Source organism: Prionailurus viverrinus, chromosome A3, assembly GCF_022837055.1.
Source record: "Prionailurus viverrinus isolate Anna chromosome A3, UM_Priviv_1.0, whole genome shotgun sequence".
Lineage (NCBI taxonomy): Eukaryota > Metazoa > Chordata > Mammalia > Carnivora > Felidae > Prionailurus > Prionailurus viverrinus.
The window spans coordinates 32,068,674-32,094,448 of NC_062563.1; the positions used below are offsets into that span (position 1 = coordinate 32,068,674).

At 43.2% G+C, this 25,775-nt stretch overlaps 1 protein-coding gene and 1 long non-coding RNA gene across 7 annotated transcripts in view; one reads left to right on the forward strand and one right to left on the reverse strand.

Moving 5' to 3' along the window:
* The window catches only part of SHLD1 (shieldin complex subunit 1), a 96,745-nt gene that overhangs the window by 34,762 nt on the left and 36,208 nt on the right, over positions 1-25,775 (forward strand). The gene's annotated exons all lie outside the window — the stretch shown is intronic.
* On the reverse strand, positions 1,774-24,712 carry LOC125161793 (uncharacterized). Its single transcript, XR_007150759.1, has 4 exons — positions 24,548-24,712; positions 22,295-22,486; positions 7,572-7,699; positions 1,774-2,181 (listed from the first exon to the last, which is right to left on the reverse strand). It is a non-coding gene; the product is annotated as an uncharacterized LOC125161793 (long non-coding RNA).

Below are 25,775 nucleotides of genomic sequence, written 5' to 3' on the forward strand. Positions count from 1 at the left end.
TGAGAATTTTTTAATGCATTCAAATGCATTTAATGCATTTTGCGGGCTCAGTATGAACCAATAATATCAGATAATCCTACTTTACTTATTTTACACAGTGAACACTGTTTAACATTATTTTCAGACATTCATATTACTCTCTATTTAATGCTTTTTATTCATCCAGTAAGCGTTGAGTAAGTGCATGCTCTGTTTTGAATACTGTGCCTGCTGTTGGCTATCCAGGTGCCTTACAGAATGGTGGAAAGGAAATGAGTTTCCTACTGCCTGTATGTCCATCCAGGTAGAATCTTCCTACTTGTAATCTGTTTCTGATTTCATCTACTGAGGAGGTAACGTGGCATTTACCCATGCGGTGGACACTCCATAAACATTTCCAGGGTGTTAGAACATGGGAGGTGAACTGAAAGGTAACTGGTCTCTGCCAGTAGTAGGCTGTAAACCTACATATCACTTTTCAAATATTAACTCAACCTTCAACAGGCGTGAGAAGTTGAAGTTGTTTGCAACTAGCCAGGAAGTAGGAAGGATATTGAATTCGTTTCAGCATATTAAGAACTGGGAAGAAACAGCCATAAAAAAGAATGAAATCTTGCCATTTGCAACAAAATGGATGGAGCTAGAGTATATTATGCTTAGAGTATTAGAGTATATTATTAGAGTATATTATAGTATATTATTATACTATAATTATATAATATACTATTAGTATAATATACTAGTATATTATAGTAGTATATTATATAGTATAATATACTATAGTATAATATACTATAATATTAGTATAATACACTAGTATTAGAGTATATTATTAGAGTATATTAAGCGAAATAAGTAAGTCAGAGGAAGACACCACATGATTTCACTCATACGTGGAATTTAAGAAGCAAAACAAATGAGCAAAATAAAAAAAGAGAGAAATGAACAGACCCTTAACTATAGAGAACAAACTGATGGTTACCAGAGAGGAGGGGGGGAGGGGTGAAATAGGTGAAGGGGATTAAGAGTATGTGTATCATGATGAGCACTGAGTAATGTATAGAATTGCTGAATCACTACATTGTACACCTGAAACTAGTCCAATACTGTACGTTAATTATGTTGGAATTTAAAAAAGAAAGAACTGGGAAGGAAAAAAAAACAGCTCTGGACTCTATTTTTTGCTCAAAGTTTAACAGGAAGCTTTCTTACATCTAACAATGTATGATGTGATTTAGAAAAAATTTAAACTACCTTTTCTGATGAAAGAAGGAAGTAGGAAAGAAGAGAGGGAAGGAAAGAGGGTTGGGGGGAGAGAGGGAGAGATAAATATTCTTATTTTTCAAGACTGTTTTGAGGAATAAGGACAATGCATGGAAAGTACCGAGCACCATGTTCACGCACACTAAACACACTATTAATAGTATCTGCCATGATGATCATGTAAAATTGTATGTTCCAGGAAATAGTATTTGACTGAAGGCACGTCTACATTTGTTTAAGAAGTCACGTTATGATGACTTTGTTACTCATGAACTTACAATGACTTGATATCACTGACCTCTTTGGAATTATACACCCCTGGCCATGTGACAAGACTCTGCCATTGTTAGAGACGTCTCTGCTCCCTGTTTCCTGGGCTACTGCTTGGACTCCTGGCATGTCACACATGTACATTGGACCCTTCTTTTGTTATTGTTGTTACTTTTTTTATTTATTTAAGTTTTTTATTTATCTCTATACCCCATGTGGGGCTCGAACTCACTACCCTGAGATCAAGAGTTGCACGTTCTTCTGACTGAGCCAGCCAGGCGCCCCAACATTTGCCCCTTCTGGCCGCTGTCACCAACAGTGGTTCTCTCTGAGATTGTGTTTGGGTTATCTGTTGCAGCCTAACTCCTCCAAAACATAGTGACTTGAAACAACAACCATTTTATTAACTCTCACAGTTGTGTGGGTTGACTTGATTCTGCTGGGTAGTTCTTATGCCTAGTGTGATGTTGGCTGGGGTTGCAATCACATGGGAGCTGGAGTTGTCTGAAATGTTCAAGATCTTATTCACATCGCTGACAGTGGATGCTAGCCATCAGCCAGAAGCTCAGCTGGGCTGTCTACTGGAACACCTCCACGTGGCCTCTTGATGACCCAGGCTTCTCACAGCATGGTGGCTGAGTTCCTAAAGGGAAGATCCCAAGAGGGAGCCTTCCAAAAGAAGAAAAGCAGAAACTGTTAGTCTTTTAAAGGCTTGCCTCACTTCTGGTTTATTCTGTAGGTCAAAGCAGTCATAGACCAGCTCAGATTCAAGGGGTGAAGGAATCAATTCCACCCTTAATGCAAGAATGGTACATGCACACAAGGAGAGGACGGGGTTAATGCGTGGCCATCTTACTATAAATACCACATTCCTTTAAATTTGTCTTAACTAAAGTTAAGTAATAAATAAAATAATTAACTAAAAGACTTAACTAAGTCTTCAGTTATTTAGTTATTATTTCATTATTAACTAAAAGACTTAGATCATTTATTTATTTTTATTTTAGAGAGAGAGAATGAGAGTGAGTGGGGGAAGGGCAGAGGGAGAGAGAATTTTTTTTTAATGTTTATTTATTTTGAGAGAGAGGGAGAGACAGGGCAGGGGGAGGGCAGAGAGAGAGGGAGAGAGAGAATCCCAAGCTGACAGTGCAGAGCCCCAACACTGGGCTTGATCCCACGACTGTGAGATCATGACCTAAGCTGAGATCAAGAGTCAGATGTTTAACAGACTGAGCCACCCAGATGCCCCGAGTCTAAGTCTCTTAAAAGGACACTCACAGGCTCAAGGTTCATGCCCTGGAAGTAATTCTGGAAAAGGTGGCCTAACCTTTGGAACCCAGACCGATTTGTCTTGGATCCAGTTCTGTGGCACTGGGGCAACACTTGTGTCAGTATATAAACATGACACTAATCTTCAAGGAAGGAAAATTGATATCCAGTTCTGTGGGAGAAAGTTTAAGTCCATTTGTGATTATAGCTAGCTCAGTAATTCTCAACTGAAGGTGACCTGTCCCCAGGGGATGTGTGGCAATGCCTGGAGGCATTTTTGGTTTTCGCAACTGGGATGTGAGGCAGTGCTACTGCCATCTGGTGAGTAGAAACCAGACGACAGTAAACATCCTACAACGTATAGGACAGCCATCTTTCACAACAAAGAATTTTCTGGCCCCAAATGTCAATAGTCCTGAGGCTGAGAAACCCTGAGCTGGAGCACAGGTTCTTCCTAGACTGCCTTGTAAGTTCATACAGAGTGCACTGCTTTTTATACTCCAAGGCATCATTTGTGCCTTTCATCTTGTGAAGAAATTTCGTATCTATATATTTCCAGATTAAAATCGTGAGATTTCTCTAAAGGCTCTCAAAAGCTGCAACTTATTTTTATTTTTAAGTTCATTTAATTATTTTTTTAGTAATCTCTACACCCCACGCGGGGTTCAGACTCAAGATGCCAAGATCGCATGCTCCTCTGAGCCAGCCAGGTGCCCCGCTGCAACTTCTGTTTACTTTTGTATGTAAATAATTTACATACAGAGACTGGAACAAAGTGGCTGGTAGTCCACACATCCTACCTTTCCCCTCAAACTTTCAAGAACTGACAAGAAAAAATTACATCTGTGTCTATATCCGTCTGTGTCTATGTCTCTATCTCTGTTTCCATCTCCATCACTATCTCTGTCTCTGTCTTTATCGCTCTGTCTCTCTCTATCTTCTGGAAAAGTAGGGGTGGTCACTATGGGCCAGAAATACTGAGCCTTTTTGAAAGGCTATATCAGCCAGAAGGGGTGAGGTTATGCCGTGGTAACAGAGCCCCCAATCTAAGTGATTGGAGAGTGCACAGTTGATTTCTCATTGATGCTGCATGTTCATTCGGGCGGTCAGGATGGTTGGCAGCCTTTCTCAAAAGTTGCCCTGGTCATGTGGAGGAAGAAAGAGAACTCTGGAGGGCGTCGCCCTGGCAGTTTAAAGGGACAAGCCCCATGGGGCGCCTGGGTGGCGCAGTCGGTTAAGCGTCCGACTTCAGCCAGGTCACGATCTCGCGGTCCGGGAGTTCGAGCCCCGCGTCGGGCTCTGGGCTGATGGCTCAGAGCCTGGAGCCTGTTTCTGATTCTGTGTCTCCCTCTCTCTCTGCCCCTCCCCTGTTCAAGCTCTGTCTCTCTCTGTCCCAAAAATAAATAAACGTTGAAAAAAAAAAAAATTTAAAGGGACAAGCCCCAAGAACCCCTTCTGCTCACAACTCATTGCCAGAACTATTGACATGGCCCCATTTCCACAAAGGAACCAGGAAGAGCAATCCTGGAAGTGCCTGGAGCAGGAAAATTAAAAATATTTGGCATATAGGTTTACTGACCACCCTCAAAGGCTAACATGGAAGGAAGGGATCTGACAGAGGGAAGAAGCTACAGCTCAAAGTGTGCACCAAGGGAAACCGGAGGAAGTAGTGGCTCCTGAAGGTATAGGGAGGGGGAGGGGACCCTGTACAGTAAAGCAAGTAATTAACTAGAGCTGTGATAGGAATAGCCTGGGAGGCTGGCAGCCACTCATACCCTGGAAACAGAGAAATCAGGAGGGCTCTATTTTAAAATTTAGAAATTTTTTAATGCTTAAAAATACCTGATGTGCTATGGAAATTACATAAAGTCTGTAAAGTCCTGTGTTCAAAATCACTATGCCTACTACAGTGCCTGGTACACGGTATGTGCTCAGCGAATACTAGCTGAATTGAATGGCAACACTAAAGCAGATGCTATTGTTGATGAAAGGATTCCTAAATAATCATATATCCTTAGCAGCATCCACATCAACAACAACAGCACCCTGTTATCCTGTCTCATAGATCAGGCTGGTTTTGGAAGTAAGGCAGTGTCCTGGCTCCTCATGAGGTCACTCAGGAATACCTCCATCAAGCTGCCAGCATCAAAATAAAAGGCATGTCCACCATGGGGATTTAGATCCTGGCTTCCTTGGTTTCCTAGCAGCCTCCTTGACCCACCCACCATGACTGCTTTCCTCACTCTCCCACTCTCTCAGCTGGTCACCCAACTTTCCTTTGATGGCCTCTGCCTGCATCAGGTCTCCGGGGACAGAGGTTAGAAGTGCATTCTGGAGTCAGACCGCCTGGGTCCAAATCCTCCACCCACTCTATGACTTTGAGCAAGTTACCTACTTAAGCTTTCTGGGCCTCCTTTGCAAAACTTGAGTAATACTAGCCTACGTCGTAAGACCCTGTGGTGAGTCGTGAATGAGGTGACATTGTGACAGTTCTTGAATGGTGCCTGGCCCTTAGTAATACCTGATCCGTGCTATGGGTCATCATCGTTGCTGTCAGTGCCACGTTTCCTCCAAGCTCTGTTCCCATCCAGCTCCCAAGGCTTCTCCCGGGAGGGGTCCCCATCTCTCTGCCCACTTTCGCTGAGCTGCATGGTGGTCTTTCTGATTTGGTGGGTTTTGTTTTGAGTCAATTTTCCAGTGCCTCACAGTCCCAGGATATCATTTGTAGGGCTGGCTTCGTGTCAGCTTATTTCTAGCTTTTAACCCACATTGCTTCAAAAAGGATTACATGGCTCTGTGCCCTGGTTTCCTTCTCTGTGAAACAGAAATAATGCCTTTTTCTTCCCCTTTCCCAGGGGTTTTGGTTTTCTTTTTTCCTTGGCTCTGCCTTTATTTTATGCCAACTTGTCAACTTTTGTGTGTCCTTAAAGCCACCTTCAGTCCTTGATGGGAAGAGGTACAGGTATTAATAAATAAAGAAGCACATAAATAAAATAAAGAGTAGTTATGAAAGCGCTGGAAGAGGTTCAAAGCATCACACACACAAGACGTTTTTAGTCAGTAAGTGGCAGAGATTGGAAAATCCACTCTGTAATTTTGTCTGTTGAGCTTAGAAATGTTCAAATCATTGTAGACTTCATGTGATATTTACAGAAAATAGAATGTACAGAAAACGTGGAGGAGATACATTTGCTTTGGTCCTTTCAAGAGAGAAGTTGTGAAAGAGTCAAGCGGCAGAGCTGAGAATATGCTTTTAAAACATGTGACCACACGTTCTTAAAGGGAAGAATTAACACAGAGATGACAGTAAATCTCTCACCCTGAGGAAGGGTTCACTGCAAAGGTCACACATGAAAATGATTACAAAAGGAGTGTAACCTCTCCTCTAACTAGCAGTCATGATCCCTGGCATTTACTGTTTACTTGGCCTTATCCCAGTAAGCAAAGGTGGGGGGGGGGGGAGGATACTATTTTTAGCCCCATTTTACAGTTGAGAAAACTGAGTCCCAGTGAGGCTGTGGTAGGAGTAGGCATCCTTTCTCCCGAGCTTGATCAGTGATCACCACTTGCAACATTGTTCCGTCCTTAACCGGGTGACTCCTTTAAAATTCTCTGTCAGCATGCTACAGGGCCAGGGCCCATGCCAAAACAACGTGAAATGGGTTACATTTGCTCAAGCTCCCATTTGGCCTGTTTACCAGCCCTGGCCATTCCTTCTCAATTGGCGGATTTATTGGTCCTCAGCACATACTCCATAAGCCCATAACACTTGCAACTCAAAAGGGGCTGTATTTTATTTTATTTTAAAAAATGTTTTAAAAATCTTTTTAAATGTTTATTTTTGAGAGAGAGAGAGAGAGAGAGAGGCAGAGAAAGGGAGACACAGAATCTGAAGCAGGCTCCAGGCTCCAAGCTATCAGCACAGAGCCCAATGTGGGGCTCGAACTCATGAACTGTGAGATCATGACCTGAGCCAAAGTCGGACACTTAACCAACTGAGCCACCCAGAGGCCCCAAGAGGGGCTGTATTTTAATACAACATTCTTGAAAGCTTGAAGGCATTTTTGCTTTACCTTGGTTCAACTGCAGATCTCTTTGAGAATCTGATAGAAAGAATAAAAAGCTTTCCCCAGGGGGGGAAAAAAAAAAGGTAGGGAGCTTCAAATGTGGCATGGTTTCAGGGAAACTTCCTAGAAGCCTGGGCCTCAAATTTAACATTTAAAGGAATAAAACAAGAATCCCAAGAGCAGGTGGTGGTGGGCTTGCCGTTGGGGTGTTGGGAGCCTGTCTCCTGCCTCCTCAGTCAAAAGAGGACGCTGTTGGCCTCTGTGCTGGATTGATAAAATTAATGCAAAACATTAGCACAGAGCAAGAAAAAAAAATGACCAGTTTATACTGTTTCCTTTGTATTTTTTATGTGACTTCAATGGTTCCTGCAGGCCAGCTTTGTTTGCTCCAGGTCTGTAACCTTTCGCTTTGTTAGAGCTGATCTGTAGCTGCACAAGAACATGTCAGTCTCGGCCTGACATAAGGGGTTCCCCAGGAATGTCATGGGGGGAGTTGCCCAGGATGAAGGTGCCCATCAGCCATCCCTGTCACCTAGTCCTGTCTCCCGGTGCCACTTGACACTTTGTGACTGGCATGGAAACACCTGCTGGTGCATCAAACAGGAATTTGTGCCGAGAAGCAGGGTTTTGTTCAGTTTGGCACAAGAGGTTTCCTGTTGACTTCTGGAAGTGTTTGCAGGCATGGGGCAAATGACAACAAACAACCCAAGAGTTCCCACTTACTCAAAGACTCCTTGGCAGTTTGTTTGCTGGAGAGAGGGCTGCGTGCTGGTGGCGAGCTAAAGCCTGTGCCCCGCGGGGGGATCTTGGTGGAGTCCTGGCAGTGGGAACCCAGGCGATGCTCCGGTGATCTGCGGAGAGAAAAACCAAAATGCTAACAACGCAAACCCCGAATGCCCTTGTTCCCTCCGGGAACATAGTATTGTCCCAAGCTCAGAAAGCTGTACCTTAGTGCCTAACTTTGGGTCTAATTGTCATGAAGCTGCAGGGGGGTAATGGTGTTTCCCCTTCATTCTCTTCTTTATCAACCAGTGCCCCAGCCCCCCTTTTGCATTGTTTAGGACGTTAGGCCCTTCTACAGCAGTACATTGTGTCACTTTCTTTTTTATGTAGTATCTTAAAAAAAAAAAGTTTATTTATTTTGAGAGAGAGAGGGAGCACGAATGAGTGCAAGCAGGGGAGGGGCAGAGAGAGAGCAAAAGCCAGCAGGCTCCGTGCGGTCAGTGCAGAGCCCGTTGTGGGGCTCGATCTCACGAAGCACGAGATCATAACCTGAGCCGAAATCAAGAGTTGGACGCCTAACGCCACTCAGGCGCCCCTTTATGTAAACCTTTCTAAAAATTGAGATGTGATTGACATACAAGGTTATAGTAGTTTCAGATGTACAACATAATGATTCAGTATATGTATCCACTGCAAAATGATCACCGTAAGAAGTCTAGGTAACATCCGTTCAATTCATTAAAAAAAAAAGGGTAAAAGGTAAATTATTTGGGACAGACAACAAAATAGGGATGTAAATACTTGAACTTTCTGATAAATTTGTGATCAGACAGAGGTGGGTCTAACATGGTAGGACTCATGGCTGGGCCTGGGTGGCCTCCGTTTCTCGGTCGAACGGGGAGAGAGTACAGCCTTTGGGGTTTGAAGGGCTTTGTGACTTTTTACTTGGTGTCCCTAGGTGTGTTAAAGAACTTGTCTGAGCCTCAGTTTTAAAATCCGTTTTGTGGGGATAACGATACCTACCCAAGAGAGTTGGGCACACAAAGGTGTCACACATGACAGTCCCACCCCACACTTTAAACTCTTTAAGCATCAGGCTTGGTGGTCTATGATGTATGCACTTACGGATTATATCTTCTTCCTCCCCCTTGAAAATGAAAAAAGTTGCCTCTTCTTCCGTTCCTATATCCCATCCCTTATGATGATTAAGAAGCAGTGATCATTTCCTGTATTACTGTGAGGAAACAGATTCTCTGCAATAAGTGCCCCAGTCCGTTTCCACTCTTACAGTCAGGCAGGCAGTTTTGGTAAACTACTTCCCAAGTGCTGAAGGAGTTAGATTAGGAGAAGGGTGGCATTGTCCCAGGGACTGGTTGAGACTACTGGCCTCTGCTTCTGGCCATGGACGGGGAGATTCAGCGTCTCCCTGTCGCTGCAGAATGATGGGAGAGTTGGCCTGCCCGTGACATGCTGCTGAGTCCGGACACCAACATGCCTTGTCACAGCCCATGCTTGTGTTTTGGTGTGAGCAGGACATGTGAACAGGTAATCTGGGGCAGGGGAGGGTGCAGAGTGGTGGCTGTGATGGTTGCCACATGTATCTTTCTTTTTTTTTTTTTAATTTTTTTGGTAATGTTTATTTTTGTGTTTGTGAGACAGAGAAACAGAGTCCGAAGCAGGCTGCAGGCTCTGAGCTGTCAGCACAGAGCCTGACGTGGGACTCGAACTCATGAACCACAAGATCGTCACCTGAGCTGAAGTCAGACGCTAAACTGACTGAGCCACCCAGGCGCCCCTGTTGTATTTTTCTGTTACAAGACTTGCTTTTAGTGTCTGAGAGTAACTGGTCTTGTAACCATTCCCGGTGATTTTCTGTCCAGAGTTCTCATTTTGCTCGTGAATACACTGGCTTAGGAATCCACTGGCTGGCAGCTGTGTGCCAGGACAGTGCCCACCTCTCTCAGCTGGAGCCCCACGGGGCCGTGCCTCTCCTCAGTCAGCCTTTGCCTCCTGTCCCTCTCCTCTGCTGGGCCGAGGGCAGCTCTTGGCCACATTTGATTATGCTTGAACTGTGATTCAAAACTGGCTCGATGATATCATTGGTTTAAAAAATTTTTTAATCCAGAAATATAATATAAACTCTTGACTTCCGAAAATATTTCCGAAAATAATATCCATCCCGATATATCCCTATATATATAAAACACTGCATTATTCAAAGCAGCTTTGTAAGTTAGAGTCCTATTTTTGTGGAATGTTCCCATTTTGGCAAGTCACATGCCCTAGAATTATTTTAACATTGCTGGAAAAGAGGCTCCCCTTAGACTTCCTTTTTGAGGATATAGCCTTTCTTTGTAGGCTTCAGGATTCATGTTCCCTAGAAGCCATTAGGGATTTCAGGCAAAGAGCTATAGAGAATAAATCCAAACCATATCTTTCTTTTTGTTGAATACTTACTGCAGCTTGTCTTTGAAGGCAGGTCCCCTTGTGATGAAGGCAATAGTGATCCTTTTTTTTTTTTAATTGTTTTAAATGTTTATTTATTTTTGAGACAGAGACAGAGACAGAGCACAAGCAGGGGAGAGGCAGAGAGAGAGAGGGAGACACAGAATCTGAAGCAGGCTCCAGGCTCTGAGCTGTCAGCACAGAGCCTGACATGGGGCTTGAACCTACAAACTGAGATCATGACCTGAGCCGAAGTCGGACACTCAACAGACTGAGCCACCCAGGCGCCCCAGTAGCGATCCTTTTAAGAGAAAAGTTTAGGAAAATAAATAGTACAGAAGGTACACAATGAAATGTAAAAGTCTTGTGTCTCCTCAGTGCTTCTCCCTAGAGGTAATTGTGAATAACTTTTGTGTATCTTCCCAGATATTTTCAATGCAATTATAAGCATAAATATTGATATAGCTATACATACACATACGTACATATACACATATATTGCACACACAAAACAGCACATGTATCTGTTTTTTAGAAACGCAAATGGAATTTTATTGTACCTACCATTTTGTATCTTACTCTTTTCATTTAATGCTATATCACGGCATCTTGCCATATTAGTACACGCAGATCTCATATTTTTAGTGGCTACGTTGTATTCTGTTGTATGGTTGGACCATAATTTATTTAATGTGGTGTCTATTGATGGATGTTGAGGTGGTTCCTACTCTTTTAGTCTCACAAACAATCTTGTAGTGGGTTTTCTCAGTGATATCTTACCCAGTGCATTTGGTGAATGCATACTCTCATTAGTTGAATCACATCTTGAGAACTATATTGCTGTATTTTAAGTATAGGTTTCTTGTGCTATATACATAAGTAGAGTGTTCCTGTGAAAGCTTTCATCAGCCAAAATGGCATAAAGTGAAGATGCAATTATCATTAATTTATATGGAAAATTTTTTGAGCATTCCCAGACTCCAAAAATAACCCCTTTTAGGCATTTCTGACACCTTAGAACACACCTTGTTAATAGATGCACATAATAAATTGAGATGAAGTACAGATGTCCACAGACACAGGTCAAAGTTATGGTGGCTCGACACAGATATTATGAGTATAGTTCCCAGGAAGGAGCTTGGTGGGGCCACTCTGGCTTCTCAGGTACAGCTGCCTCGGTATATAAGCAGTGAACGCTATTTTGCCATTTTTGATCAAAGTGAAAATCCTCTTTGGATTTCTTTTGGTTAGTGAAAATAGGTACTAATGAAGGTCTTTTGTAAAAGCAAAGTGGTGAGACATGAACTTTGGAAAAGTAGGGGATACCTGTATTAGTGATTTAGTAGATTTCAGCAGAGAATATTTATAACGAAGCCTAGCAAAAAAATCTCCTTAAAAAAGTACAAGAGGGGCTCCTGGGTGGCTCAGTCGGTTAAGCGGCCAACTTCGGCTCAGGTCATGATCTCGCGGTCCGTGAGTTCCAGCCCCGCGTCGGGCTCTGTGCTGACAGCTCGGAGCCTGGAGCCTGTTTCGGATTCTGTGTCTCCCTCTCTCTGACCCTCCTCCATTCATGCTCTGTCTCTCTCTGTCTCAAAAATAAATAAACGTTAAAAAAAAAATTAAAAAAAAAAAAAGTACAAGAGGGTCGCCTGGGGGGCTCAATCAGTTGAGCATCCAATTTTGGCTTAGGTCATGATCTCACGGTTCATGGGTTCGAGCCCTGCCTTGGGCTCTATGCTGACCGCTTGGAGCCTGGAGCCTGCTTCGGATTCTGTGTCTCCCCCTCTCTCTCTGCCCCCACCCCTCCCAGCGTTCACGTTCTGTCTCTCTCTCTCAGAAATAAATAAACATTAAAAAATATTTTTTAAAAAGTACAAGAAACACATTTACAAATAGTGGAAGTGTTACAGAAGCCAGTTTAGTTAGGTTAATCTTATTATTCACTAGGAATTAATTCATGGTAAGATATTTGTTTTAGAACATCAAATTAATACGCCACGAAGGAATTTAAGGGGGTGGCATTTTTTAACGAGTTGCCATAGTGGCAGATACAGCACTGTGGCACATACATCCTTAGAATACGCTTCCATAGGTGGAATTAAAACAGAATAATTTCTCATAAGAGGAGGTGAGAAATTTTGGGGGTGGATTTTTCTTTCTAAAACAGTTTTCATAAGTGATTAAAATGACAGCTTTTAAAAAGTCATCAAAGAACTAGATGTATGCCTAATAGAAAGGATCTGAATGTTCATGTTTGCACAAAAATAGGCAATCCATTTTGATTCCATGAAATGAATATTTACTGGTTAGAGTCCATCTTGATGGCATTAACAGATATAGCTCTCTGTAAGTAGATTCTTAGATTTATTTGCTCTGAATTCACAGTTAAATCCCTGTTTCTCTTTATTTAATTAAAAAAAAATTTTTAAATATTTATTTATTTATGAGACAGAGAGAGACATAGCATGAACGGGGGAGGGTCAGAGAGAGAGGGAGACACAGAATCGGAAACAGGCTCCAGGCTCTGAGCTGTCAGCACAGAGCTCGATAGCGGGGCTTGAACTCACGGACCGCGAGATCATGACCTGAGCCGAAGTTGGACACTTAACCGACTGAGCCATCCAGGCGCCCCTCTTTATTATTTTTTTTATTAAAAAAATTTTTTAAGTTTATTTATTTTGAGAGAGACAGAGAGAGAGAGTGGAGGAGGGGCAAAGAGCGAGGGAGAGAGGGAATCCCAAGCAGGCTCTGCACTGTCAGCATGGAGCCCAATGTGGGGCTTGAACTCACAAACTGTGAGATCATGACCTGAGCTGGAACCAAGAGTTGGACGCTTAACTGACTGAGGCATCCAGGCGCCCCTCCCTATTTCCCTTAAAATTTTTTTTAATGTTTATTTATTTGCAAGAGATAGAGACAGAGTGCAAGCTGGGGAGGAGCAAAGAGAGAGAGGAAGACACAGAATCTGAAATAGGCTCTAGGCTCTGAGCTGTCAGCACAGAGCCCGGCATGGGGCTCGAATTCAGGAATGGTGAGATCATGACCTAGACCGAAGTTGGACACTGAGCCGACTGAGCCACCCAGGCGCCCCCTATTTCCCTTTAAAGGTACATGCATATGATCAGGTGTCTGATTGCCATCATCCATGTAGCAAATGCTGTTTGCCTTGCGTGAGTGGGTCCCCGGTTCCACAGCTCAGCATACACCTGAGTGGAGTGCCATTCTTCCAGCAAGTATGAGTCAGTGCCATTGGCCCTTGCTATCGGCAGCCACAGCCTGGACAAGTTTTCTAACTACCACTATCGTGTTTGATAGCAACTGCATCCATCCTCCCTCATTTGTGTAGGTAACTCAGGTATTGACACCACATTTCTCAACCAGGGGTGATTTTGCCCTCCTCACCCTAGAGATGTTTGGCAATGTTTGGATACATTTTTGGTTCCCCTTCTCCTCCTCCTTCTCCCTCCCCTCCTTTTTTGAAGACCAACATAGATTGGCCCCACTTTTATTTTGCCAAGGAAACACGTTGAAAGCAGCCCATACCACTGATTCCACAAATCTACCTTCATTTCATAAAAGAAAAGCTAATTTCCAAAATAGAAGGAGGACCTAATCCCCAAATAAAGATCAGCCTCGTGTGGTTGCTAGTTTTCTCACTTGGCCATGGACTGGTGAGAATTTCATCATGGCCTACCATGAGTCAGAGGCCAGTGCTTGGGATGCTTGGCATACATAGTGCAGAAAGCACTGCTTACAGTTCCCTGATGCTTAACAGGCAACTGGAAAATGGTAGTAGTATGAATCATAACTATTGCTTAGAGATGCTGCTGCATGAAATTTAAGAGCCCTTCCTTCCATTTCTGAAAATTCTTGTATCATTGAACAACTGAATGGATGGCCTCTTGTAAGACAGCAAGGCTATGCTTTTCTGTGTATTAAAAGTTTCCTTTGGTGGAGAGATTTTTGTAGAGTTTATGGATCATATTTTTAGTAGATTATACCAAGCTTCAAGCTCAGTTACACCATTTCTCTGCCTTTCAGAGTAAATCATTACACCGATGGGAGGCAACGATGCCCTATGCGTCACTCTCACCAGGCATTATGCCTCAGCAATATACTGAGTTCTTTCAGTTCTCTCCATGTTGAATTGGGTTGTTTACCTGAACCCCTGATGACTAGGCTCTTTAAAAATGCAGTGGATGTTGTTTGTTCATTCAAGAAATGATTTTTGAGTACCTACTATGTGCCAAGCCCCGTGCTTGACCCTGGGGATACACAGTGAACAAAACAGATAAAGGTCTTGCCTTCAAGGAGCTTTTACTATAGTTACTGCCCTGATGCTTGGAGGGGGTACACAAGGGGTAGAGAGATAACAAAACAAATAATCTATCAGCTGGTGCTATGAAGAAAGGGGATGAAATGTAAGAGATGGGGGTGTGATTTAAGCACCATGGCCAGGAAAGGCCTCTTGTGAGGATAGGTGACTTGTGAGGAGAGTCTGGAAGAATTTTAGTATTTTTTTTTTTTTTTTTTTAAATCTGGGCATTTCTTTTTTTTTTTTAATTTTTTTTTTCAACGTTTTTTTATTTTATTTTTGGGACAGAGAGAGACAGAGCATGAACGGGTGAGGGGCAGAGAGAGAGGGAGACACAGAATCGGAAACAGGCTCCAGGCTATCAGCCCAGAGCCCGATGTGGGGCTCGAACTCACGGACCGCGAGATCGTGACCTGGCTGAAGTCGGACGCTTAACCGACTGCGCCACCCAGGCGCCCCGGAAGAATTTTAGTATTAATGGAGTAAATTAATACATTTTTCTTGCTTATAAGCTTATAATTATGGGATAAAGAGCTTCTGTACTTTCCTATGGGTGGGAGAAAATGCAAATATTGTAAAAGAGCAGTTGGAGAGAGAATCATATATTTATGACACTATTTCCTCAGAAGAGGAAAAGGCAGAGAAACAAAAAGAACTGAGTCAAATGGTTGTTTTGGACTTTATAACCAAGAAATGAGCCAGCTTTTCTCAAAACACTTATTACTGCCTCTCTTTCGTGGCATCCTGAGTATTGATCCAGAAAGCATCTTTAAAGGTGTTAAATATTTATTAACACTGGAAAAAGTAAGTCTCATCTGTGAAATTGTTGTTTGGGACCCAAGAATCTTGAAGAAAAGTACTGAACACTCATTGGTGGTTGATTTAGGAATATCTGTATATTTTCTGTTAAACATTACTGAATTTAAAATGCCTCTAAACTCAGCCCTATAGAATTAATTCCTTAACATAATCCCAAAATCAAAAAGATTAATAAATTGTCTACTTTTAGCTAAATGTTTAACTTTTGAGACTGAAATTGGTAACATCTTTTTAAATACGTTCTGCACTTCCAAGATTACTTTTTTTTTTTTAATTTTAATGTTTATTTATTTTTGAGAGCTAGAGTGTGAGTGGGGGAGGGGACAGGGAGACACAGAATCTGAAGTGGGCTCCAGGCTCTGAGCTGTCAGCACAGAGCCTGATGCAGGGCTCAAACCTACGAGCTGTGAGACCGTGACCTGAACCAAAGTCAGACTCTTAACTGACTGAGCCGCCCAGGCACCCCTCTAAGATTACGTTTTTTTAGTGGCATTCACCACCAGAGGACTGGAAAGAGACATCCAGAACTAGCTCTAATACGTTGTGTGGTGACAACAGCTACACTTGTGGTGAGCATAGCATAAGGTATAGAATTGTGGAATCACTATGCTGTACATCTGAAACTAATGTAACACTGTATGTCAACTATACTTCAATTAAAAAAAAAAAAAAGTATCTGGGGCTCCTGGGTGGCTCAGTCAGTTAAGTGACTCTTTCCCTCTCTCTCTCTGCTCCCGCCCTGCTCACTCTCTCTCTCTCCCCCAAAATAAATAAATGAACTTTAGAAAAAAATATTAAAAAAAAAAAAAAAGCATTAGCTCTAATGTTCTTTTTCACCACTCATGCTCCTTGGGAGTTTCTGTGATTCTGGAATCCATCTGTCTCTAAGAGGGAGGCTGCTTTCTCTGCTAGCAGATGAGCTTGACAGTTTGACTGTACTAAGTAAGCCTTTTCAACCTTGATTCTTAGCCTTAGCTGCACATTGGTATCACTTGGAGGGAGTTTTAATGATACTGATATCTAGGACCCACCTCTAGAAGCTCTGATTTAATAAGTAAGGAGGGCAGCCTGGGGAAATCAGAATTTTTTAAAAGCTCCCTAGGTGGTTCTCATATGCAGCCAAGCTTTAAAAACCCCTGCTTTAGTGCAGCGCTTTTCAAAATGTAATGTGTGTATCAGTCACTCAGGGATCTGGTTAAAGTGCAGATTCTAATTCAGTCGAGTATGACGTGCAAAGACCAGGGACACCTGAGTAAGACTGTAGAGCAGAGGTTGCCAGACAAATCTGACCCAAGGGCTGATTTTGCATAGCCTTTTGGCCCTTTACAGGAAAAAAATTTGCTGACTCCTGCTCTAAAAGGACTTTTGATAAAGCTCCCTATAACCACTGAAAAATCCCTTCTTAGTAATATCCCACTTTATAGGACCCATGCACCACTTTTTTTCCTATACTCAGGAATTTATTTTTATGTAAAAGTAATGGCATAACTGGTAGATTACTTGCTGGTAAACTTGATCCTTTCAAGGCTTGTTTGTAAGCTTGTTAGGGAGATTTTAGGGCAGCCTTTACGTATCGCTAGTCTGGCTTCCTACCGAGGTGTGTCCCTTTCTGGCTCTCTTATTGAATACCCCAGTTGTTCAACAAGGACTCTCCACTCTGGCTGTCAAAACATGTGTGTCCCCCAGCCCTGTGTGAGTTCTGAAAGGTGGCCAGGTCATAACTGCCCTGGCTTTGCCTGGCTTTATAGACTTCTGCTCTAAATATGCCCAGCTTAGGGGCACCTGGGTGGCTTAGTCGGTTAAGTGTCCGACTTTGGCTCAGGTCATGATCTCACAGTCCGTGAGTTTGAGCCCTGGGTCGGGCTCTGTGCTGACAGCTCTGAGCCTGGAGCCTGCTTTGGATTCTGTGTCTCCCTCTCTCTCTGCCCCTCCCTCACTCATGCTCTGTCTCTCTGTCAAAAATAAACATTAAAAAAAATTTTTTTTAATGTACAGCTTAGTGTCCAGAGAAGGACTCAAAAGAATAATCTCTATGCTTATTTCTGGAGTTTTATATCTGTGCGGCTTCCTCCTCTACAGGACTTGGCTTCATAAATTTCAGGCACCTCAAATTCCAATCTCTGTGCCCTGCTTGGATTCCCCCTCCTTGCACTGTGGTCCCTAAAGTGACTCCACGCAGAAAGTTGGGGCAGTCGTAGGCACATTTTACTTGCTTCCCTTCTCTCTCCTGAACTCCCTGTGTTCAATAACTGAAAAACGTTGTTTTGTCCAGCTTTCTAGTTGTTTTACAGCAGAAGGGCAGGTCTGGTACCAGTTACTGTATCATTGCTGGAGACTGTTTACTTGGATTTTTTTCCTTCTAATATTTTTCTACAGTAAGTAAAGGCAGGGGTCCTGTCACCATTTAATTTTTTTTTTAATTTTTTTTTTAACGTTTATTTATTTTTGAGACAGAGAGAGACACAGCATGAACGGGGGAGGGGCTGAGAGAGAGGGAGACACAGAATCCGAAGCAGGTTCCAGGCTCTGAGCCATCAGCACAGAGCCCGACGCGGGGCTCGAACTCACGGACCGCGAGATCATGACCTGAGCCGAAGCCGGACGCTTAACCGACCAAGCCACCCAGGCGCCCCTGTCACCATTTTATAGGTTAGATGACACAGAGTTGCCAAGAGTGCGTAAGAGGCTTGAAATCACACGCAGAGTTGGTAGGATGGCAGGATCCTGGATCACATGACTTAACCTTGCCTCACTAACCTAGATCCCACCTGCAGACCTACACATGCCAGTGGGTGTTACAGGCAGAGTCCAAAGCAGTGGAGAAAAGAGAAGAAAGGGTAAAACAGGACAGTGGTGGAAGCGTGGGGAGAGGAAAGTTCTTTAGCTGTCTATCGGGGTAGAAATTGGGGCTTCTACAGTTACCCCAAGAGTTGCCTCGGATATCACTCACTGTCACTCATGACAATATAGAAATAATAGCCACCATAGGCTCCATTCTTACCATTTTGCTGAGAGCTTTCAATGTATTATCTCATTTATCTCCGTGCTCTACCCAAAGAAGACACTATTATCCCTAATTTACAGATTAGGAAACTGAGGCTCAGAAAGGCTCTTCTCTGCCCAGAGACACAGCTGAGACTGCAGCAGTGCTGAGACTTGAACCCAGATCTGCCGACTCCAGAGCCTGTGCTCTTCATCACAGGTTGCCTTTCCCTGACTTGTTGTTGATTTGCCTGATGTTTTTCCTCATTCCACCCCTTTAAGAGTACATTTATTTTCCTCTGACTTTAAACTAATACATGCTAATTGTAGGAGATACTGAATATACAGAACATTAGAAGGGAAAAAAAAGCCATCTATACTCTCACCCTTATACGCATAATTATTTCCAGTCCCAAACTTGGCTTATTAACTGAAATACTCACCTTTGCTTTCATCAGTGAGTACCCAGTGAATGTTATTGATTTCAGATACCGCAGGAACTACATAGAATATTTAAAACGTCACGTAACTTGTTAAGAAAGTCAGAGCTTTGTGTTTATGTGTAAAGAACTACTAGATTCCAGTGGATACACAATGAGGACTTGATCGTCTCTTTAAGTGCTTCAGGTGTGTATATGTTATGTTAAGTTCGTGGTCCTTACAGCTCCTTGCACTGTGCTATACCCATAGCCACTCAACAGATACCCTTTGATTGATTGATAGGCCTTCAGAGATGGCAAGTAAATTCCAATATTCAGTGAGCACCTACTGTGTGCCAGGCACTGTGCTAATTCCTGCAAATGAAGTGTGAGCTAGATACGGTCTCTTCTATCTTGGAACTTACCCTCTAGCAATAGAAAACCCAAGAAATCAGCCTCTGAAACGTTCCCATTAGAAGACATTCTCCTACAGTGGTATTTTTACTAGGCAAACTTGGAGTTGTTTGTCATGGGTAGGCTTAAAAAAAGAATAGTTGTGAAAGATCAGGCTAAGTTCATAAAATAAAGAAGGGAAAATGTTACTTGAGGCTGACATTCAGTGATAGCTTAGCCAGCTGCCATACTGTCTCACAGGGAAAGGTTTTATTTATGTCTCTTTTGGTCTTGTCTTCTTTTCATCTCCACGTTTGATGTATAAGCTTTAGCCAGAGCCTTTGATTTACAGTGTTCTAGAGAAAGAGACCAGGGATGACAAAGCCTGCCAGGCCATACCTAAAAGCCCCTGTGTTGTCCTAGATCGGAGCAGTCTGAGAGCCGCACGGAGGATTTCAGCAGGTGCTCAGGGAGAGCCTGCTGGGAAGGCAGCTCCCCTAAAGCCTCGTAAAATAAAGACCTTCCTAATCCTTCTTTGAAATACACAATTTGCTTGGGTATTGGATGTTATGGCAGCAATTTGTAGGCCTTTGAAAATTCTTTTACTATCTGAGTTCAGTCAACAGAGAAAACTGAAAAATCCATTAATTATGAATATGTTAAATAAGGGGCTTTAAAATTTATTGAAAATCTGTAGCCAACATTTTTTAACCTCTAAAATACAGTTTACTAAAACTATAGTTACTGTTATAACATGCTGGATATTGAGGGGTAGGGAGCTTAGGTATCTATCGGGAGTAATAACAAATTACCCCACGACTCAGTGGCTTAAAACAATAAACATTTATTATCTCATAGCTTCTGGGGGCAGAAGTCTGGGTGGCTTAGCCGGAGGGTTCTGGTTCAGGGTCTCATGAGGTTGCAATCAAGCTGAAGCCTTGACTAGAGCTAGAGAATCTGCTTCCAAGAAGATACACTCATGGGACTCTTGGCTGGAGTTTTTGGCTGCCCACATGGGCCTCTTCACGGGACACAGGCTTGTGTCCTCAAGACATGACAGTTGACTTCTGCCTGAGTGAGGAGAGAGAGACTTAGAGGGGGAGGGGTTCAAAACAGAAGCCACAGTGCCTTTCAAAACCTAATCTGAGAAGTGACAGACCATCACGTCTGCCTATTCTATGGGTCACACAGACCAATCCCACTACAGCATGGGAGGAGACTACACAAGATTGTGCATATCAGGAGAGGGCCATCCTTGGGAGCCATCTTGGAGGCTGGCTACCACATGGGCTATGTTAAGATGGAAAGTAAATTCCAATATTCAGTGAGCACCTACTGTGTGCCACAGTTCAGCAAAGTTCCATTTAAAAGTCTATCATGTTGGTTGTATCTTCTTGAGAGATATAAAAGTGAAAACCCAGAGCCATGGGGTTGTGTGTGTGTGTGTGTGTATGTCCCTAAGTCTCAGCCAATTGTACAATTCCTTGTCATATTATAGGGCCAAAGAGCTGACACCTGAGAGGCAGGAATTGATCACCAAAAGACTTTCGAGTTTGCATGAATAAATCTCAGCCTGAATAAGACCAGTGATCCAGTACAAAGGAGAAGCCCCATCTGTTTTGTTCACTGATGGGGGCACTGACCAGGCTTAAGTTGTAGGAAATCTGAGGAGGGAACCTTTCTTCAGTGCAACATCCTGGAAACACCTTCTCCAGGCCATGGTCTGTGCTCCTTTCAGTGCTCATTTTCCAAAAGGGAAAGAAAGGGACCCAGTACCATCTTGTTCGTGGAGCCCTTCCTTTATTCTCCCCCATAGGAGACCTGAGGTCTGGTCTTGAGCAAGTCACATGCTTGCTCTGTATTAAATTCTGTAACGGTACCAAAGTGGTAGGACTAGAAAGAAAGGTAATGAGTACAGTACGTGGCTAAGTCATGTTGCAACTGGCATTCTACCAGCTATTGTTCCAATGAAGAATCACCTGGGCATTCAAATGTGAAAGCTACTGGTTCCCAAACGGCCTTTTTTTTTTTTTTTAATTTTTTTTTCAACGTTTTTTATTTATTTTTGGGACAGAGAGAGACAGAGCATGAACGGGGGAGGGGCAGAGAGAGAGGGAGACACAGAATCGGAAACAGGCTCCAGGCTCCGAGCCATCAGCCCAGAGCCTGACGCGGGGCTTGAACTCACGGACCGCGAGATCGTGACCTGGCTGAAGTCGGACGCTTAACCGACTGCGCCACCCAGGCGCCCCCAAACGGCCTTTTATTTCAACTCAGAGCCTTAAATGAGCCAGTCTTATGGCATGCGAGGGGAGGTACCTGATAATAGCAGTTTCTACAATAGCAAGTAGTCAGGGGGAATTACCAGAACCTTTTGGACATCCTGAGCAATGTGCAAGCTATCTGCCTGTTTGCACTCAATGCTTTTTCCAAAGGGTTATGGTTGTAATGAGGATAATAGGTTTTCATTGTAAATACAGAAAAACTTCAAGAAGAAAGCTTAGGAAGAAGAAACTCTAGAAGGAAAAGGGTGGAAAGAAGTTGGGATGGTGTTCAAATATATCTAATGATATATTGTCTTAAAACTTCACGTTAGTTTACTCTGGTTGGTTTGCTGTATTTGCTTTTGATTGTTTCCTGCTCATTTGGATATTTCATATGTTTTTGTTTTTTTATTTTTTTTAAGTTTATTTATTTATTTTGAGAGAGAGGGAAAGAGAGAATCCCAAGCAGGCTCTGCACCATCAGTACAGGGCCCAATGCAGGGCTCAAACTCACAGAACCGTGAGATCATGACCTGAGCCGAAACCGAGAGTCTGTCGTTTAACCCACTGGGCCACCCAGGTGCCCCTTGATATATTTTTAAAAAGCAATGCAAAGGAGAACACAGTCTCCTGTTTAAAACCTGGAGGTAATCATTAATCATTGTTCCCATTTTTGTGATTTACTTGTAGCTTTTCATTGTTAACCAAAGAAACATCATACTCTCTGTATGGTTTTGTATGCTGCCTCTTTTTCCCTCTGTAGAATAGTGTCCTAGAAGTGGAATGCCTGCTTTGAAGGGCATGCACTTGTCACATGCACATCTTACAAACAGTGCCACTGTGAACATAAATGTCCCATGTGTTTTGTGTTGCACCCTGCTCACACACACACCAGAGCCGACAATTCTGAGAAGAGGCAGGTTTGTGCTATGTGTTAGGGAGCAACCGGGCTCAACTGTTCTAATCCCTTTAAATGACACCCAGCCAGATGTCACCTCCTCCCAGCCCCTTTCCCCACCCTTTCTCCTTCCACCTCCTCCTGTTTCTGACTGTAGGATCATTTCAGGTTTCTGCTGGGAAACTCACTTTTTGTGAGCCACCTTCTTTCAGCTGGGTGGAGTGTGGGTATGTGGCACCTTTGGGTTTCATGCTCTAGCTGGCCTTCCTCCAAGTTGTCCACTGGAGGTGCCCTCCTCGCCTTCCAGCATGTAGTGGGTTGATAGGTGTGCACTTGGGGATTCTGAGCCTGCCTGCTGATTCTTTCTTGAGAATAGACTCCTGGAAGATAAATTACAGGATTAAAGTATTTGAGTCCCTTGGCCCTCTGGGAAAATGACACCTGCTTATCCTTCACCCAGCAGGCTGGGAAGGGGCTCATCTCCCCACATCCTGGTACTATTTACTCATTCCACCAGTATTGATGCCCACTGTGTGTCCTCACTGAGAATACCCTATGGGTTCAAAGTGTCATCTCATTGTTTTAATTTGCATTTATTTGCAAATCATTTATAATGAAATGTAATATTTTAAAAGCTGTGGCAATATACACATATTACCTAAAATTTACCATATTTACCAGTGGCATTAAACTACATTTACGTATTGCATAGGCATCACCACCATCCATCTCCAGAACTTTTCTATCTTCCCAAACTGAAACTCTGTCCCCATCAGATGCTAACTCCCCATACCTCTTTCCCCAGCCCCCGGCATCCACATTCTATTTTCTGCCTGTATGGATGAAATGCAATATTTTCATATGTATTGGCCATTCACATTTCTTCACCTATCAATTCTTTTAAAATGTCCTCAGCCTATATTTCCTATCAGGACATTAGTATTTTTCTCATGGAGTGGGAAGAGTTTCCTAGGAAAGTTGAGAGTGACTGGATCAAGGATTTTTTGTGTTTTAAGCACTGTTAAGATTGGTGGGTTTTCTCTGCCTGGTCTTGATTCTGGAGAGATTTGCCTTCTTTTATCCCCTCCTGGTTTCTAAGCTGCGATCTCCCAACTGTTTCCTCTCCTTAGAAATGGGCTCAGTATTTTTTTTTTTTTACAGCTTTACTGAAGAACAATTGACAAAATTGTATGTATCTAAAGTGTACAACAGGATGATTGTTGTAAAATAATTACCAAGATCAAAATAATTAACACATCCATCACCTTAAGTAGTTAACTCGTGTGTGTGTGTGTGTTGAGAACACTTAAGATCAAAAAATGCCCTAGGCTTATGGTGCTTATACAGCTATAAAGCCAAGACAGTAAACAACAAAAGTAGTAAATTAACAGCATTAATTTAACGTTATGCATTATATTGTTTTGCTGAAACTAAGTCACAGTTTACAACATGAATGTGACCTGCAGTGACAATATGTAAATAAATAATTTTTGAAAAAAGAGAGAGAGAAAGAGAGAAGGAAAGAAAAAGTGGCTCAGCAGGCCTCAGGGTGAGCTTTGGTGCCCCCACTGGTCCAGCCCAAGGCTGCTTGTTGCCCAGGCCTAGAGGAAACCGGGTTGTTTCTACCTCTTTGTTTTTTTTAATTGATTTTGAGGTTTTTTATTTATTTGGAGAGAGAGAGAAACAAACAGACAGACAGATGGGAAGAGGCAGAGAGACAGAGAGAAAGAGAAAGAGAGAGGGAGAGAATCCCAAGCAGGCTCTGTGCTGTTGGCATGGAGCCCGATGTGAGGCTTGAACCACAAACCTTGAGATCATGACCTGAGCCAAAACCAAGAGCTGGACACTTGACCAACTGAACCCCCCAGGCGCCCATGTTTCTACCTTTTCTCAGGAGCACCCCATGAGCCCCAAACCTTGCTTCTTGCTTATTTTACCAGGAAATTCAAGCAACAGAAAAAGAACTTTCTCATGGCCCTGACACCTGCCCCTGTCCCCATAGGCCCCCATCTGTTAGAGTGGGTACGTTGTCTCTGCTCCTATTTAAGGCTGGTCCCTCCTAAGGTATGCTGTCCCCATCTCCTCTCTCCCAGTCACGTATATCACACCTCCACTTATCTCCTCTCTCCTGCATTATTGATTTTCCCCTCTTGACTGGCTTATTCTTAGCAACATAAAACATGCTGCAATGTCCCTCATCTTAAAAAAAGAAGTCCTCCTTTGACCCCATATTGCTCTTGGGCTCCTGCCCCACTTCTCTGTTCCTTTTTCCAGCAAAGGGCTGTGAAAGATGTGTCTAATTTGTCCATACTCACTCTCTCCCTTCTTTCCTTCCCAATTCCTCTCCAATCCCCCCCCAGCCAGGCTTGTGCCTCCCCTCCCCACTCCCCACTGACCACCACCTCCCTCCCCCACCCCCCTTCACCCCCGCCCCCACATACACTCCACCACTGCTGTTAGGAACTTAAGTCATGTGGCCACACTTGGCAGCAAAGGAGGCTGGCAATGCAGTCTAGCTGTGTGCTCAGAGAAGGGGACACAGGATTGGGGGTGGGGGAACAGGTAGAGCAATGTGAAGGGGAAGAGGGAGCTATTTCAGAGCTACTACTTGCAGTTCAATGGGGCCGGATGTGAATGCACGCTCTCCTCCACGGGAACCTTAACTGAAGAATGTAAAGAACACGGCGGCTATGAATAGCGCAGGTCCAGCCCGCAGGGGCAGGGCTGCTCTTTGTCTATCGGGAGGGCGGAGCAGACCAGCAAAGGTGCTTTCGGCGGCTGGCTTCCGATCTTGACTTCAGACGAAGGCTGCTTTTTTTGTTTTCGTGTAAAGAATTGGATTCTTTATTTGTGATATCCATCAACCTTGCTATTCTATATTTCTATCAGGAAGGCAGTTTTCTCCACTATCATTTTTTGTTTTTTATAAACAGCTTGAATTCGATCACGCGAAAGGGCTACAATTATACATTTGTTAACCAAGCACAACACATAGCTATTTTGCTTTACAACTTGCACCTAATATATCAGTACAGCTGGTTCATCAGTTGTCATGAAGGTTGCATTTTTTTTTTTTTTTAGTAGCCCAACGCAGGGCTTGAACTCAGGACCTTGAAATCAAGACCTGAGCTGAGATCAAGAGTCAGAGGCTTAACCAACTGAGCCCCCCAGGTGCCCCATGAAGTTTGCATTTTTTAAGGGAAAAATGTATCTAGTATCCAGGAACAATTTTCTGATGAAATCTCCAGTTTTCTGCAATGTGGACTGGAGCTTGTGTCTTTCCAATTTTATTTGAAAATCCTAAAATTTAGATTGCCTTTTCCAAATCCTAATGTTCAGATTGCATTTTTCAAACCAAAAATTGTGGATCAATCCCTGTGGCCTGTATACATATCTCCATCTTCACGGTCATCAGAGGCCTTAGCTTCCTTTCCAAAACCACTGGACTAAGTGGGGGAGTAAGTCTCCCACTGTGGATCTTTTTATTATTACTATTATTACTATTATTATTTGAGAGAGAGAGAGAAAGAGCACGTATGAGCAGGGGAGAGGGGCAGATGTAGAGAGAGAGAATCTTAATCAGGCTCTGTGCTCAGCACGCAGCCCAATACGAGCTTAGCTTGGGGCTCGATCCCATGACCCTACAATCATCACCTGAGCCAAAATCAA